This window comes from Silene latifolia, chromosome 1 (assembly GCF_048544455.1).
Source record: "Silene latifolia isolate original U9 population chromosome 1, ASM4854445v1, whole genome shotgun sequence".
Taxonomy (NCBI): Eukaryota; Viridiplantae; Streptophyta; class Magnoliopsida; order Caryophyllales; family Caryophyllaceae; genus Silene; species Silene latifolia.
In genome coordinates, this window is record NC_133526.1 from 39,341,110 (window position 1) to 39,358,465 (window position 17,356).

Sequence of the window (17,356 nt, forward strand, 5' to 3'; positions counted from 1 at the left end):
GGTCAGTATAAACAGTAACCTTAGAACCTAACAAATAAGACCGAAATTTGTCTAAGGCAAAAGCTACAGCTAGAAACTCTTTCTCAGTGGTATAATAGTTGACTTGAGCCTCATCCAGAGTTCGGCTCGCATAGTATATGGCATTCAAAGCTTTATTCTTCCGCTGTCCCAAAACTGCACCGATCGCATAGTCGCTGGCATCACACATAATCTCGAATGGGAGATCCCAATCAGGCGGCTGCATGATAGGTGCAGAAACTAGAGCCTCCTTTAACCTGTTAAAAGCTGAAAGGGACTCATCAGTAAACTCAAAGACAGCATCCTTAAGAAGCAATTGTGTAAGTGGTTTAGCAATTTTTGAAAAATCCTTAATGAAATGCCGATAGAAACCAGCGTGACCAAGGAAACTCCTCACTCCTTTAACATTCACGGGAGGAGGCAATTGCTCAATCACCTGCACTTTTACTTTGTCAACATGTATTCCTTTATCAGAAATCAGATGCCCTAACACAACTCCCTCATTGACCATAAACTGGCACTTTTCCCAGTTTAAAACAAGATAAACATCAATACAACGCTGCATGACTTTATCAAGGTTAGCTAAACAACGATCAAAGTCACTACCATAAACTGAGAAATCATCCATAAATACCTCCATAATGTTCTCTATGTAATCAGAAAAAATCTCCATCATGCACCTCTGAAAGGTAGCTGGGGCGTTACACAATTCGAAGGGCATCCTGCGGCATGCAAAAACACCCTGTGGACAGGTAAAAGTGGTCTTACTCTGATTATCTGGATGAATAGGGATCTGAAAGAACCTTGAATATCCGTCTAGAAAACAGAAAAATTTGTTAGAAGCAAGTCTTTCAGTCATTTGGTCAACAAAAGGGAGAGGGAAATGGTCTTTCTTGGTGGCGGCATTCAATTGTCTATAATCAATGCACATCCGCCACCCTGTCACTACTGTTGTTGGTATTAATTCATTTTTCTCATTTTTAACCATGGTAGTCCCTCCTTTCTTCGGGACTACCTGAACTGGACTAACCCACTTGGAGTTGCCAACTGTATAAATAATACCTGCATCGAGTAGTTTCATCACCTCAGCCATAACAACTTCCTGCATCTTTGGGTTCAACTTGCGTTGACCCTGTCTGTAAGGCTTGTGGCCTTCCTCCAGCTCTATCCTGTGCATACAAACATCAGAGCTGATGCCCTTAATGTCCTCCAAAGAGTAACCTAAAGCCTTCCTGTTTTTCTTAAGCACACACATCAAAGCATATAGCTGGTCATCATTAAGCTTAGCGCTAACAATAGCTGGGTACTGCTCCGTATCATCTAGAAAAACATACTTAAGATTCGGAGGAATTGGCTTACGCTCTGGCACTTTTACCTCTACAGCATAGACAGAATCAGCTTCAATGGTATAGCAAGTGTTCACCAAATTCTCGTTGGCCAGGCTTAAGAGCATTTCATCTTCTTCCTCGTTGAGCTCGTAGCTCTCCATTGAGGCTACCAAAGCGTCTGGCTCCTCAGTATTATCCGCTGTATTACCTGGACACTCATCTAAACGGGTTAGATCAGCTAAGGGATCCTTGGCTAAGGATTCCCTCCAATTATAACTAACAGCCCTATCAACAATATCTATGGAATAACATGCATCGTCATCAGCAGGTTCAGTCGCCTTGTGAGCAAGACTGAACTCAATGGTGTCATCCCCTACCTCTAAGGTGATGGTTCCGCGTTTGACATCTATTACAGCCCCAGCTGTATGTAAAAATGGTCTGCCTAAAATAATAGGTATCTGATTGTCCTCAGCAATGTCCAAAACAATGAAATCGACAGGAATAAAAAACTTACCCACTCGAACGGGTACATCCTCTAGAACTCCCATAGGTCTCTGAGTCGATCTATTTGCCATTTGAACGGTAATATCGGTCATCTTGAGTCTACCAATATTTAACCTTTCGCAAACAGAATACGGCATGACACTGACACTGGCCCCTAAATCACAAAGGGCCTTTCCAATTTCGTGGTTACCTATAGTTCAAGGAATTGAAAAGCTACCCGGGTCCTTTAATTTGGGTGGTATATTAATTTGCGAAAGAGCATTACATTCTTCCACAAAAGCAACATTACCATCATCACGAAAATTTCTCTTACGATTTAAAATGTCTTTCATAAATTTAGCGTAAGAGGATACCTGGGTAATTAGATCAGTGAAAGGAATCATTACCTTGAGATTCTGGACCATCTCCAAAAACTTACCAAACTTGCGCTCCAGCTTAGTATTCTTTAAATGCTCCGGATACGGGACTGCAACACTGGCTGTAGGATCAGTAACCTTCGGCTGCCGTAAGTTTAAAACCTCCGTCAAATCATCAATAAGGGTAGAATCGTGCAAACTAGTTGACGGATTTGCATCCTACACTGGAATCCCGGTCGATCGACCATTGGTCACAGTCGATCGACCAGTCTGGCTGGGCGTGAACAGTTCCTGGACAGAAACCTCTTCGTCAGGAATCTCAGTCGATCGACTGACAATGTTGGTCAATCGACTGCTTATGCTGGGTGTGAATAGTTTCTGATCAGAAACTTTTTTATCTGACGCTCCAGTCGATCGACTGATAGTAGTGGTCGATCGACCAGAGGTACTGGCAATTGAGCTCGTTTTTGCACCAGAAATTAAACTAGCTTCTTCATCATTAACCGAGTCTCCTCTTGGCTTGTCAGGACCTTCGTAAGAGAGGCCACTTCTGAGATTAATGGCATTAATCGTTTCAATTGGCCCTTCACATTTGCTTGAAGAATTGGCGACTTGCTTAGCCTCTATGTTCTCCAACTGCTTCACAAAATTCTTTGAGGACTCAATCCCGGCTGCTTCTATATTCGCCACTTGAATCAAAAGAGTTTGGACCATTTCTCTCAACTTCGTGGTCTCATCTGAATTATGGACAGGAATTTCAACTCTTTCCTTGGAAGCTTCAGAGGCCTCGAGCTTCTCGAGACGGGCAGTAATAGAAGTAATGAGTGTCACAACGGTACTCATTTCATCACTTTGCTTTCGTGAATTTCCACGTGAACTCCCAAACTCAGCTCTATGGACCGCCATCTCCTCAATAGTGTTCCAACCTCTATTCTGACCAGTATTGTTTAGGAACCTACCATTCGCAACAAGTCCGGGATGACCTTGTAATCATCATATAAAGCATTGTAGAATAAGTTGCAAAGATACCACTGCTGGAAACCATGGTGAGGGACAGCTCGGACCAAACTTTTGAAACGTCCCCATGCCACACAAAAGCCCTCATCAGCTCCTTGCTAGAAATTTGTAATTTTACTTCTCAAGGCATCAGTCTTTGGAAGCGGGAAGTACTTCTTGTAGAAGGCTAATGCTAGAGATGTCCAATCTGTGACTCCAGCTGCTACCCTATCAAGGTAGCGGTACCAATCTCGCGCCGAATCCTCCAAGGAGTATAAAAACATCACCCCCTTTACTTCATCCTGAGTCACCCCAGCCGGTATAGGTATGGAACAGCAGTAGTCTGTGAAAATTTCCATATGCTTCAAGGGGTCTGTTGGGGTTGGTGTCCTTAACAGTTAGTGCAAGGACTTATAAATCTCTAAAAGGATCAAAGGGCATACTTTTGGTATTATTATCAGTTGATCCACGTTTATCAATAACGGTTGGCTTGCTAGATAAGTTTGACGTTATTGTCATACGATATGGCGGTGATCAATCTGGTCCCTAAAAGTCACACCTATAGGATACGTTTGAGAGATGTGACGGTATGAAAATACAGTCATGTAGATGCCAATTTTGACTAACCAGTTAGTCTGAGTTATTTGACTAATAATTAGTCAAAATGTGATGTTGAGATATTTTATTTAATACGGATTAAATAATAATGGCTAAGACGAATTAAGCGGTTAATTCGTAAAATTGAATATAAGCGTTTTATATTTAATTAAATGTATATTGAATATAATTATACAATACTGTTTTGTCGGACACGTATTAATAATTCAACTAATCCGTGTAATTAGTCGATGCTTTAATATCCGATAACCGATGACAGTTTATAATTAGACCGTGTCATATACATTTAGTAAATTGCATGTCGGACCGCGAGTTTAAATAAAGAGGAAATGGAAAAGCCCATTCCCTCTCTAGAACTCGGTTTGGCCGAATTAGAGGTGTCAAAAGGAGAGCTTTCTCCTTCACTTCAACCCTAATTCATTTTGCAAACATTTCTAGGGTTTTGGGAAGTGTGCCTCTCGAAACTCGGATCTCTCATCCAACACAAACTCACAAAAACAATCCCCTCAATATTGCAAGGCAATTAGGGGATTCTCTCTAGCACAAGGGCATTTCTCGGACCATCTTGGGTGCATCATTTAGGAGGAGGTCTACTTTGATCTCTCATTGCCTTTAGCACTAGGACCGAAGGTTATTTCTATATCTTAATCGTTTCATCATGTTTTTCGTTTTATGACTATAATCACATGTAAATTTTGCGTTATAATCCTTAATTAGAAGGGTAGTATACGGATATTACCCCACAAGTGGTATCAGAGCGAGGCCACGTAAATTTTTATATGTGTTTTTCATCAAACGATTTATGAATCGATAATTTATGGTTAAAAATTTGTCACGGCTGCAATTTTTTTCCCTCACGGCACAAATTTTTTTTTTTGGGGCTCGGCAATTTAATTTTTCTTGCTGCGTTTTTTTGTTGATTTTGTGCCTTGGGATCCGTGTCTTGTTTACACGGTGATGGTTGTTTTGTTTTGTTTTAATTTTGATCATTGCATATTGTTTTGTAATCGATATTCATTTCAATATGTTAAAGATGTATCAAAATTTTGCATAAAATCTCGTGAGGCATCATTTTTTTTGTCTCGGCTGGTTTATTTTTTTTACGGCCTGTTTTGTTCATTGGGAATCGTGTCCAGTTTACACGGTTGCTTTGATGACGATTTTCTGTTTTGTTTTCGATTTGTTCTTTGCGAATTGTTGTTTTAAACGATAATTACAACAATATGTGAAGATCATGTCAATTGTAATTTTGTTTTAATCCGGATTAGATTAAATTGCAATTGAGTTTTTACAAATCGTTTTGTTGTTTGATCACTTGTTTGATCTCGTTTTAGCCGATTAATTTTTTTTGGCCTATTGAGGCTCTCGGCTTTTCAGCAAAGAAAAAAAAAAAAAAACTTTCTGGTACTGTTCACGTACAAGAAGATGAGAAAAAAAAAAAAAAAAAAAAATTTTTTTGTTTTTTTTCGGCCCTTTAATGCATAAAACGGTTTTTATGCTCTCGCTTGTTAGTGAAACGGTTCACCCACGTAAAATAAAGTTACTTTAAAACGATTTATTGTAACGGATTATCTCGGATTAAAATTAACTTGACTAAAGCAGTTTTGTCATGTAATTTTAATTATCTTTGGTGGTTTGGATAAAAATTTAACATAATTACGGAATTATGTCACGAATAAATTTAATTTTTAGTTGATGCATTTTAATTTATCGTTCTTGTTTAATTTGAATGCTTTTAATTACGTATTTATTTAATTTTGCAAACGGTTGTAACTTAGTGTGGCCTTAGTAGAACGTGTTACCGTAATGATGGAACACGGTCTTGGTTGTATTTTGAGATCTCGTATCTCCATTTTTATTTCTTTTAATTACAGTTTTTATTTAGAATGTAAATAGGTTTACATTTGTAAATTTAAAATTGTAATTTTTGAGAAGACCAAAGATGGAGACCGGATGCTCACTCCCGCTACATGGATCAAGGTGGAACATCAAGACAAGCTTCTCGGGTCCAACGGTGGATTCCAAAGTTGTTTTATGTTCTTTTTATTAGGATAGGCCACACTAGGAATTTATTTTTACGTATTGCATTCTTTTATTTATTTTTCGTAACGATAATATGCATCATATTCCGCCTAAAAACCAAACCACCTAATTATTGCATGAAAACTGACACATATAGAGGTTGCGAGTTAGTTTTCATTGACATTCTCATGTCACACGTTTTTTAAGCCATCACCCAAATTTAATTCATTCACGCAGACGCTAGTTATTCGTTCACTTAAAATGAATTATAATTAAGTTGATGGGATCTTCCTCGTATAAACCAAAATTGAGAACGGTCTTTATAGGTCAAACTCCAATGAGTCCCTTCTTCGTCGGTAGGCATAATATGACCCCTTCTACGTCGGGTAAGTTGGAACCGATTGACCTATTTTATCTCAACACTATAGTCACTCGTACGATCCTGTGACTGTGGTGGACTATAGATAGGATTTACGGAAATCTATCGACCAAGAGTTCTTCCGGAAGAATTAGCTAAACAGTTGGCTTATCAATTTACAGAAATTGAGTCTTGGGATCACTTGTATCATTCTTGAGGGAGATCAATTATGCAAGTGCATTGAGTCTACATGTTAAAATGAATTTTAAATAGACTTAAATCACCTCGATGAGTTGCTTATTTCGTTTTGTTTTTCTTTCTTTTACAGTGTAGATCACGAATTTTAACTGCTAATAACAAATGGCTGGTTCTACTGATAACCCAATGCCAAGTGCCACATTGGACCGTGAGTCCTGGCTTCGGATCTTCATGAATCGGATGAATCGGTCCACTCGATCAAGAATGATGGATCAAACTTCGGAGACCGGGAGGCGGCATTACGGAATGCTGCCGCTGGCGACGGAAGCTCAAATATCTATTAGAGCCTCTCCCGGAAACCCGAGTCCCACGGCTAGAGTCTTGAAATCACCAAGTTTAATGATTTCCGTATGGAAGCGGGTGCGATTAAAAACGTACTCATTTTTGCAATGGAATCCAATTTGCAGAAACGCTTCATAGCCCATGGTGCAAACAAGATTTTCACCACGCTCACCAAGGAATTCTCGAAAGCACCGAGAATCGTGACCTATGAGCATACCACTCGCTTCTTTGATGCGAGACTCCGAAAAGGGCCAACCACTTAGCCCACACATTCTCGCATGATTGAGAATGTCGAGAAGTCGAGACCTTTAATTGTAACATCAGCGAGAACATTGTTATCGACCGCATGCTTCATTCACTCCACGATGGTTTTTCGCAATTTAGAGCGAATTACTATATGAATGATTTGAAGAAAACCCCACATGAACTGCACTCCCTTCTCGTACAGACCGAGAAGGACATGAAGTTCAGTGGGAGCTTGAAACAGGATGTTCTCGTTGTGTCCAACAAAGGGAAAGGTAAGGGCAAAGCTCCGTGAAACCTAGCGATGGGTAAACCGAAGTTCAAGAAGTCGGGTTCGGGTAAGAGTGGGCCTGGTGAGTCGAGCACCTCATCGAGAACGACAAAGAGCAAGAATGAAAACATGGAGTGCCATCATTGCCACAAGACTGGGCATTGGAGGCGTACATGTCCTGTTTATCATGAGGACTTAAAGGCAGGTCGTGTTAAACCTGTTGGTATGTCTTCTCTCTCTTCTACTTCTATTCATATGATTGAGATTAACCACGCAAGTTACGGAACTTGGGTACTTGATACTGGTTGTGGTTCTCATCTGTGTAATCAAGTGCAGGGGCTCCGAAACATCGAACCCCTCGTAAAGGGTGAGGTGGACCTGCGTGTTGGGAATGGAGCAAGAGTGGCTGCCATTTCAAAGGGGACATATGTGATCCAGCTTCCTAGCGGATTTGAGTTGTCATTATATGACTGCTATTATGTACCTAGTCTTTCGAAAAACATTATTTCGGTTTACGCACTTGATAAACTTGGTTTTTCATTTGTAATAGAAAATAATACTTGCATTTTCTCATTACACGATATGATTTACTGACAAGGCGCCTCCATGAACGGAATTTATGTTTTAGATCCGACCACGGAAATATTACACGTAATGAATAAAAAGTTAAAGGTTGGTGACAAAGATCAAACGTATCTATGGCACTGCCGTATGGGACACATTAATGAGAAACGCGTAAAACAGCTCATCAAAAATGGAGCTATCTCGGCCTTTGATTTTCAATCATTTGGCACGTGTGAATCATGTCTCATCGGTAAGATGACTCGGATTTCCTTCAAAGGTGTTGGAATGCGCGGCTGCGACCTATTAGGACTCATACACACGGATGTATGTGGCCCTATGTCAATCACCGCACGAGAAGGCTATAGGTATTTCATCACTTTCACGGACGATTTAAGTAGATATGGCTATGTCTACTTAATGAAGCACAAAAGTGAATCCTTTGAGAAATTCAAAGAATACCAGAATAGGGTACAGAACCTATTGGGTAGAAAGATTAAAACAATGCGTTCGGATCGTGGTGGCGAGTATCTTTCTCACGAGTTTGATCAACACCTCAAAGACTGTGGGATTGCCTTACAGTTAACTCCACCTGGAACACCTCAATTGAATGGTGTGTCCGAACGGAGAAATCGAACACTACTTGATATGGTTCGATCCATGATGAGTCACACGGCTTTACCTGATTCATTATGGGGTTATGCTCTTTTGTCAGCCGCTCTAATACTTAACCGAAGTCCGTCTAAAGCTGTTGACAAGACTCCATATGAACTATGGAAGGGAACGGTCCCCAACTTGTCCTTTATACGGGTTTGGGGCTGCGAAGCTTATGTCAAGTGGAGAAACGAGGATAAGCTCGGCCCGCGATCGGTCAAGATATACTTTATAGGTTATCCTAAAGGAACGCTTGGTCATTACTTTTATTCGCCAACCGAACAACGTGTTTTTGTTGCGGCTAGTGCGACATTCTTAGAGAAGGAATTTCTCGAGAATGCAAAGAGTGATAGAACCTTCGAACTATCGGAGATTCCAGAACCAAGTACCGAGCAACTATTGGAGGAACCCATTCCTTCAATCCCGGCTGCGGTGAATATTCCTGAGGAACCTAGGAGGTCGGGAAGAGTCTCTATTCCTCCGGACAGATACATTGGTCTGGTCGAGGAACATGACATAGATGACATTCTACTCTTAACGAGTAGTGAACCCACAACCTATAAAGGTGCCATGACCAGTTCTGACTCAAAGCTATGGCTTGAGGCCATGCAATCCGAGATGGACTCCATGTATGAGAACAACGTGTGGGATCTTGTTGACTTACCTGCTAAGGTTCGTCCCCTTCAATGAAAATGGCTTTACAAGATAAAGCATTCTGTGGAAGGTCAACAAGATATCTACAAAGCACGACTAGTTGCTAAAGGTTTCACCCAAGTGCCAGGTTTGCACTACGATGAAATTTTCGCACCGTAGTCATGCTGCGTTCCATTCGGATTATCTTAGCGATTGCCGCTTTTCATGACTATGAAATTTGGCAAATGGACGTGAAAACCGCCTTCTTAAACGGTTTTTTGGAGGAAGAGTTGTACATGGTACAACCCGAAGGTTTCATCGATCCAGTACATCCTAAGAAAGTATGCAAACTTAAGCGTTCCATTTATGGACTTAAGTAAGCATCAAGGAGTTGGAATCATCGCTTCGACCAAGTGATAAAAGAAAATGGATTTACTCGATCGGTCGAGGAACCATGTCTATATATCAAGTCGAGTGGGAGCAAGATTGTCTTCTTAATATTGTATGTTGACGACATACTCCTGATTGGGAATGACATACCTCTCTTAACTTCGGTGAAAGTATGGTTGAAAAACCACTTCCAGATGAAAGATCTGGGAGAGGCACAAAGAATTCTAGGCATCCGTATCTATCGAGATAGATCACGACGGATGTTATCTCTCGATCGAGTCTTACATAGACAAAGTCCTAGAGAGATTCAGCATGACTAACTCCAAGAAGGGGTTCCTTCCTATGGCTCCAGGGGTGCATTTGAGCAAGTCTCAGGCACCAGAGACACCGGAAGAGAAAGAGCGCATGGCACGAATTCCTTATGCTTCGGCTATAGTCAATCATGTATGCCATGATATGCACACGTCCGGACGTGGCATATGCATTGAGTATGACAAGTCGATTCCAACAAAGATCCAAGTGAATCACATTGGTCATTTTGTCAAGAACATTCTTAAGTACCTCCGGAGGACTAAAGATTGGGCATTGACTTATGGAGGCTCTCAAAAGCTATGCGCAACCGGTTACGCAGATGCTAGCTTCCAAACGGATCGAGATGACTCGAAATCTCAGTCTGGATTCGTTTTTACTCTTAATGGCGCTGCGATCACCGGAAGAGTTCGAAACAAATCACATGTTGATTCTACGACGAGTCCGAGTACTATGCCGCGTCTGAAGCTACAAAGGAAGCGATATGGATGCGTCAATTCTTACATGGGCTATCGTAGTGCCTAGTTCGAATGACCCGATCACCATCTATTGCGACAATAGTGGTGCCATCTTCCAAGCTAAGGAGCCAAAGTCTAGCAACAAGTCTAGACATGTACAACGGAAAGCTCATCTAATCCGAGATTACGTGGAGCAAAAGGAAGTAGTGATAGAAAAGATTGCTACAGATGATAACATAGGAGATCCTCTCACTAAAGCATTACGACAAGATAAGCATGAAGGGCACGTTAATTCCATGGGAATTAAACGTGTTCCTAAGTTGTAGTACTCTTTTATGGATTAGATTCATTCGCTTTTGTACTCTATACAACATCATCGTTTTGATATTTTATATATATTTTGTTTTTCATGTGGATTTGTACGACAAATTTTGAACACCACAAAGTGAACTGAACGAACATTATATTTTTGGTCCTTAATTGCCCAAATGAGCTGATAACTCTGGCAATTATTTTGTGACGTTGGTTGATGGTGGGTTCAACGAGCCATAAGTCAACCGGTTGACTGACCAATCACAGAGGCGATTTATACGGATATTTCGTAGGACACAATTGTGACATCGACGTGGAGTCCTAAATGTTTTATAACATTCGGTGCCCGGTCGTGGATAGGACTTCCATGGTGATCCTAAGAGTCGATTCTTTTGACTATCGACTGTCTCTTGAGACTAAGGCATTTTGGGTGACTTTGGTTTCTTTCTCACGGTCATCCGTAACAGGGGGCCAAGTAGATTGTTTCTGGGTCATTTCATGCCGTGCTTAGATCGGAAGGAGTTCGAGTTGAAGGAAATATTCAGCCTTTATCGGTACTCGATATTTCTCGGGGCCACTCGAGGAGTCAGAATCGAAATGCATGGCCATGCTCGGATACGGATTCGTTTTATCGGTTAAGTTACTCTCTAGTCGGGGAAACCACTCTAGATACGGATCGATTGTAAAATACGACCTTTGTGGATCCAGATCTGCAAATTGTTTTACATTGAGTGGGAGAAATTTTAAATGAATATGAGAATCGGTTATCGCACATACACTTGTACGGACAAGTGGGAGTTTGTTGGAGCTTGTGTCCTCCAGTTAGTGCGGATAACGTCATTGCACATACACTTGTACGGACAAGTGGGAGCTTGTTGGGGTTGGTGTCCTTAACAGTTAGTGCAAGGACTTATAAATCTCTAAAAGGATCAAAGGGCATACTTTTGGTATTATTATCAGTTGATCCACGTTTATCAATAACGGTTGGCTTGCTAGATAAGTTTGACGTTATTGTCATACAGATGGCGGTGATCAACTGGTCCCTAAAAGTCACACCTATAGGATACGTTTGAGAGATGTGACGGTATGAAAATACAGTCATGTAGATGCCAATTTTGACTAACCAGTTAGTCTGAGTTATTTGACTAATAATTAGTCAAAATGTGATGTTGAGATATTTTATTTAATACGGATTAAATAATAATGGCTAAGCCGAATTAAGCGGTTAATTCGTAAAATTGAATATAAGCGTTTTATATTTAATTAAATGTATATTGAATATAATTATACAATACTGTTTTGTCGGACACGTATTAATAATTCAACTAATCCGTGTAATTAGTCGATGCTTTAATATCCGATAACCGATGACAGTTTATAATTAGACCGTGTCATATACATTTAGTAAATTGCATGTCGGACCGCGAGTTTAAATAAAGAGGAAATGGAAAAGCCCATTCCCTCTCTAGAACTCGGTTTGGCCGAATTAGAGGTGTCAAAAGGAGAGCTTTCTCCTTCACTTCAACCCTAATTCATTTTGCAAACATTTCTAGGGTTTTGGGAAGTGTGCCTCTCGAAACTCGGATCTCTCATCCAACACAAACTCACAAAAACAATCCCCTCAATATTGCAAGACAATTAGGGGATTCTCTCTAGCACAAGGGCATTTCTCGGACCATCTTGGGTGCATCATTTAGGAGGAGGTCTACTTTGATCTCTCATTGCCTTTAGCACTAGGACCGAAGGTTATTTCTATATCTTAATCGTTTCATCATGTTTTTCGTTTTATGACTATAATCACATGTAAATTTTGCGTTATAATCCTTAATTAGAAGGGTAGTATACGGATATTACCCCACAGGGTCCTCATCTGTTAGACCAGCAAACTGATTTCGCTCCACTAAATCGATATAAGAGGAACGAAATTCGAAGTTACCGGTAGTGGGGGTAGGTAACACGTGACCCTTCGGAAGGTGGTGCTTCTTTGACTGAAGATTATCATATATTGTAGCCATATTCGCAAAACTGAGAGTACTCAAGCCTTCCTCTCAAAAACCTGTCTTCTAACTGTGCAAAAGCAAAACTAGAAGCAAAGGTAAGCAACGGCCTCAAGGAACCAAAGTTCCTTGAGACAAGAAAAATAAACTAAAAATAAAGCAAACAGAATTACACCGTCTCCCCAAAACGGCGCAAAATTTGATATCGTCGTTTTGTATCAAAATTAAATTTATAATTCCAAACTAAAACTATAGCTAGTGATAGTAAGGGTCGAACCACAGAGAGACAAGATTAATTTTGTTTGCTATTTTCAGTCTATAAAAGTAACAATTAAATGGGGGGTTTGAAATTTGGTTGATTCTAATGACTAATTGCTAAATACGAAATTTCTCAACAAGATAAAAGAGAGATCGGGAACTTCGGTTCACCATGGCTAAGGTCAGGTCAATAAGGTAGCAGAGGTCCTATAATACGGTCTCAGGGAATAAGAGCAAGCCTTTCGATCTATGCTCAAATTAACCTTACGGTCTACTAATTCCCAAGAATTTCTCAAAGCTTTCGCTCAAAGGAAATTCCAATCTAATGATAATTAAAATTACTAATCTTTCAATCTAGTAAAAAGGTTTATAAAAAGATAACAAGATCGATACAGAAGAATTCATACTAACAAAGCAATCCTAATTTACGCCATGGCTCACCTCGTTCCCAATCAATAAAATTAGCTACGCGTGATTACAACTACGACAATTGCAAAATTAAAGACAAAGAACAAGATCGACATAATTGAAATTTAATTAATGGCAAAAGATAAGAACTGAATTGCTGGAATTAAATTGGTAAAACAAGAATTGAAATAACAAGAATTAAAAGAAGGAAGAATTTGCATAAAACTTACTAATTAAAATGATGAACAAAGTAAAGTGAATTCGGGATTTTTCGTCACTCTTTCTTGCCTCCAAACTAGATCTAAAAATGAGTTCTTGAATAATGAAAAGCATAACCTAAAAGTGTTCTGCGTTCTACTGATAAACCATGCCAAAAGTTAATTACAAATTGGGCTTTTAAAAGTCTAACACGAAGAATTAATTCTCAGCTCGCAGACTGGTCGATCGACTGATGAGCATGGTCGATCGACCGGTAATAGCAGCACAGTAGCGTCTGATGAACTTCCTTGGTCAATCGACTGGTGATGCTGGCCGATCGACCAACTGAGCAGTGTAGAAACACCTTCTTCTCTTCAAGAACAGCCTCTTCACTCCATGGCTTACTTCCACTCATTCCTACAATAAATCATAGAAAATGCAAAGTAAACCATTTCGGGAGAAATAATAGCTTAAAGCTAACAAATACGCATGGAAATACGTGTCAAAACTGCAAATAAAGTGTATAGAATATGCACGTATCACGAACGCCTTTTTTACACTATTTTTAAATCGAGAATTAATATTTTTTAAAAAAATTAAAATAAATTTAATATTATTATTTTAATCATATTAAATAGTTATAGAAGTACTAATTATATTGACACAATTATAGAAATTAAGTTATTTTAATTATTACTTATTATTAAGTTACAAAAATTTATAATATTAATTTTTTAATTATCATATCGTATGGAGTAATATAATAATCCTCTTAGTTACTGTTGACATGACATCATTGTTAGAAATATATAATCTCATTAATTTAGATATTCATATATGTGACATTTAATTTAGTCATAAAATTAAATCTAGATCTTATGCATGCAACCTTTAATAAAAGAGATGGAAAGATCTATTTCTCACCATCTAATTTTCGGCTATTTGGGCACCAACAAGATCTCCTTCTTGTTAGTTCTTGAGCTTTCCTTATTATGGATGAACAAGGATCCAAATTAGAATCCCTCCCAAAAGTGAATACCCACGGAAACCTCTTAATAACTAATATTATTATGATCTAGTAATAATATAAGTTTTACTATAAAATTGACACAAAAATATTGTGTATTTCCACTTGAAAATTTCGGCCAAGAGGAGAGATATGTGAGTTTTTATTTCTCTAAGTTTTTCCCAAAAATGGTAGAGAGAATTCTTTTTCTAACACTAGAAAAAAATATAGCCAAGTAGTGAATAATTGTAGAGGAAAAACCTCTTAACATCACTCTAGAAAACCGGTTGGAGGGGGGGGGGGGGTATTTTAAGCCCAATGCATGCAAAAGTTGCCCTTCTCAAAAGCTATAGGGTTGCATGGCTACTAGTTAGCTTTTATCATTGTGTTTTCCACTTAAAACAATTAACACAATTTAAACTTCATACTCCCTCCATAATTTCGGCACATGTGACATACAATGGGAGGTCCATTTTATTTTGTCATTTGTCAATTGTAACATATGTGACATGTTACTTGACATGTGAAATTGTAAAGTATTTTTAATATATTAAAAATCAACATACTCATAAAATATGTCATATACAATATCGACTAGCAATTCGTAATTACTTGTACCAAAACGGTTTATCAAATTATAAATTACAAAGTCTTGTATTTATAATAAATTATTCACTCAATTTTAATTTCAATTTTTCGTAAACAATAATTTTATCTAAGTAATAAAACAATTCGATTACTTAGACCGTATCTCATTTAATCAAATTACAATAAGACACGCTAACTTTACTCACAAAATCATTCGTCAATTTTAAGCAATTTAATCAACCCGTATCGGCATACGATTAATTAAATAATCAATTAAGAGCATTTCCCTATAGGTATGACCTAAGGGGATCAACTGATCACCACCATCGCACGACAGTAATGTCAAACTCTAGTCAGCCAATCATTACCGATATGTGTGGACCATTTGAATGTAAAATATTACAAGCCACATGTATTCTTAAAATGAGATTTAAACATGTGATCATCATGATCGACAGTTGTGATCGCATTATTGTCGGATGACACATATTCCAACAATCTCCCACTTGTCCTCGACAAGTGTGCGTCATCAATTCTCTTGTCATAGGACAATCTCCCACTCAATGCAAGGTGTCTTTCGGGTCGTACTTGCAAGTGATCATATCGAGAGTTGTTTCCTCGATCTGGAGAATAACTGATTGACTGGAATTATCTACCATAGATACCTTGCGAGCGTGGCCACGCATTTCCAGTTCATTACTCCTCGAGTGGCCCTGAGATATTGTTTTAACCCTGACAAGGGGGTGGACAATTCCTATTGCACTATTCCCTTCGACTAACCACAACCATCATAACCCAAAATATGCCCATTTGACCCCATTTACGAAGGTCGTAGTAACCTAAATCAAAGTTAGTCTGAAACTGTGCCACCTTAGGCGAACAGTCTTTAGTCAAAAGAATAGACTCATTAGAATACTATAGTAGCTCTCGCCACAACCAGGCTATATAAATTTGCCAGAACTCTATAAGCGGTCATAAGGCCCGACAAAGTGTTCCTAACAGTCTGCCTATGTGATCGACTAGTCATCTCACATGACTCTATGGCACTTGAACTTGCCATCAATCGCATCACACTCTAGTCACTTCGAGACGTCACCTCATACGAATACCATGTTAATCCGGGTTCACTTTAACGGGGTTCAATATTGTCTCTACAACCCGTTTGGATGTAACAAAGTATAAAAGGAGTTTTCAGATTTAAAAACTCGAACGACAAATGTGATTATCACATATGAATAGTCAATACCTGATTACTACTTCATATTTTTATAATCCAATTTGATCATGTATGTAGTCGTTCATCTCAATCCAATTGATATGACATGACTCATCATGTTAAGCCTATGAGAAGGCTTTGGTTAGTAGGTTTTATCAACTTCTTGTACCTAACTCAACCTTACTACATACTCGTTTTCCTTTGTAATGTATACATTTGCATTACAAAACTTTCTGAGTACGTGTCGAGATCCAATCTAGACATAAGCTCTCTAGTCATAGAACAGCTCCTACTGTTTTAACAGTGTCCGGGACCCATCCCTCTCGCACATCTCATGATTGCAAGTGTACTCAATTTCCGTTGTGAGCATCTCATTGTTCTTTATTGCTTAGAACGATTCTAACAAATCCATTTCTTAAATAACATAGCCACAATGGTTCCTTAACCCTCTTTATTGCTCATCAAGTTCATTCTTAAAATAGAAAGGAAAATAATTGACTGAGACACCATAAAATGAAAAAGAACAACAAATGACCGAGACAGAGAGAGTAGTAAAGAGAAAATGATACTCTAGTAATTCCTCTAAAAAAGATTCTCAATTTCTCATGCATGGTTGTAAGTTGTAACCACAACATATCTTTTTTACTTAATACGTTCACAAAATAAAGTAAGTGTAAACAACTGAGAGAGAGTATATTTATTTACAATATTTCAAATAATTCCCATATATTTTATTAAATGTACTTATGTACATGATTATAAATTATTCTACCATCTTGTTTTTTCCACTTGGATAATTAATTACAAAATGCAAAATTCCAAAAAGAGAACATGGTCTAATTGTCTAAACAATTTATCATGTTCATACAACAACATAAAGAAAACATACTCTGAGAATGCACTAAATTTTAACAAAATCACAAAATGGCGATTAATGTGATTTAATTGCCTATTAAGAAAATTACTTTTTGGGAAATGTATCAATTGATGATAATAAAATAAATGCTTTACGTAAGTTGTAGACTATAAATACACCATTTCATAAGTCCAAAAGATCATCAAGCAAAACAATAATACACCAATTAATTCAAACAAATAACACACAATTACAAAA

The 17,356-nt window shown here is 38.5% G+C and overlaps 1 non-coding gene across 1 annotated transcript; it reads left to right on the plus strand.

Annotated features, from left to right (window-relative positions):
• Nucleotides 1-3,244: 3,244 nt before the first annotated feature.
• LOC141620233 (small nucleolar RNA R71) lies at nt 3,245-3,353 on the plus strand. The gene has a single exon (XR_012531915.1). It is a non-coding gene; the product is annotated as a small nucleolar RNA R71 (small nucleolar RNA).
• Nucleotides 3,354-17,356: the final 14,003 nt, after the last annotated feature.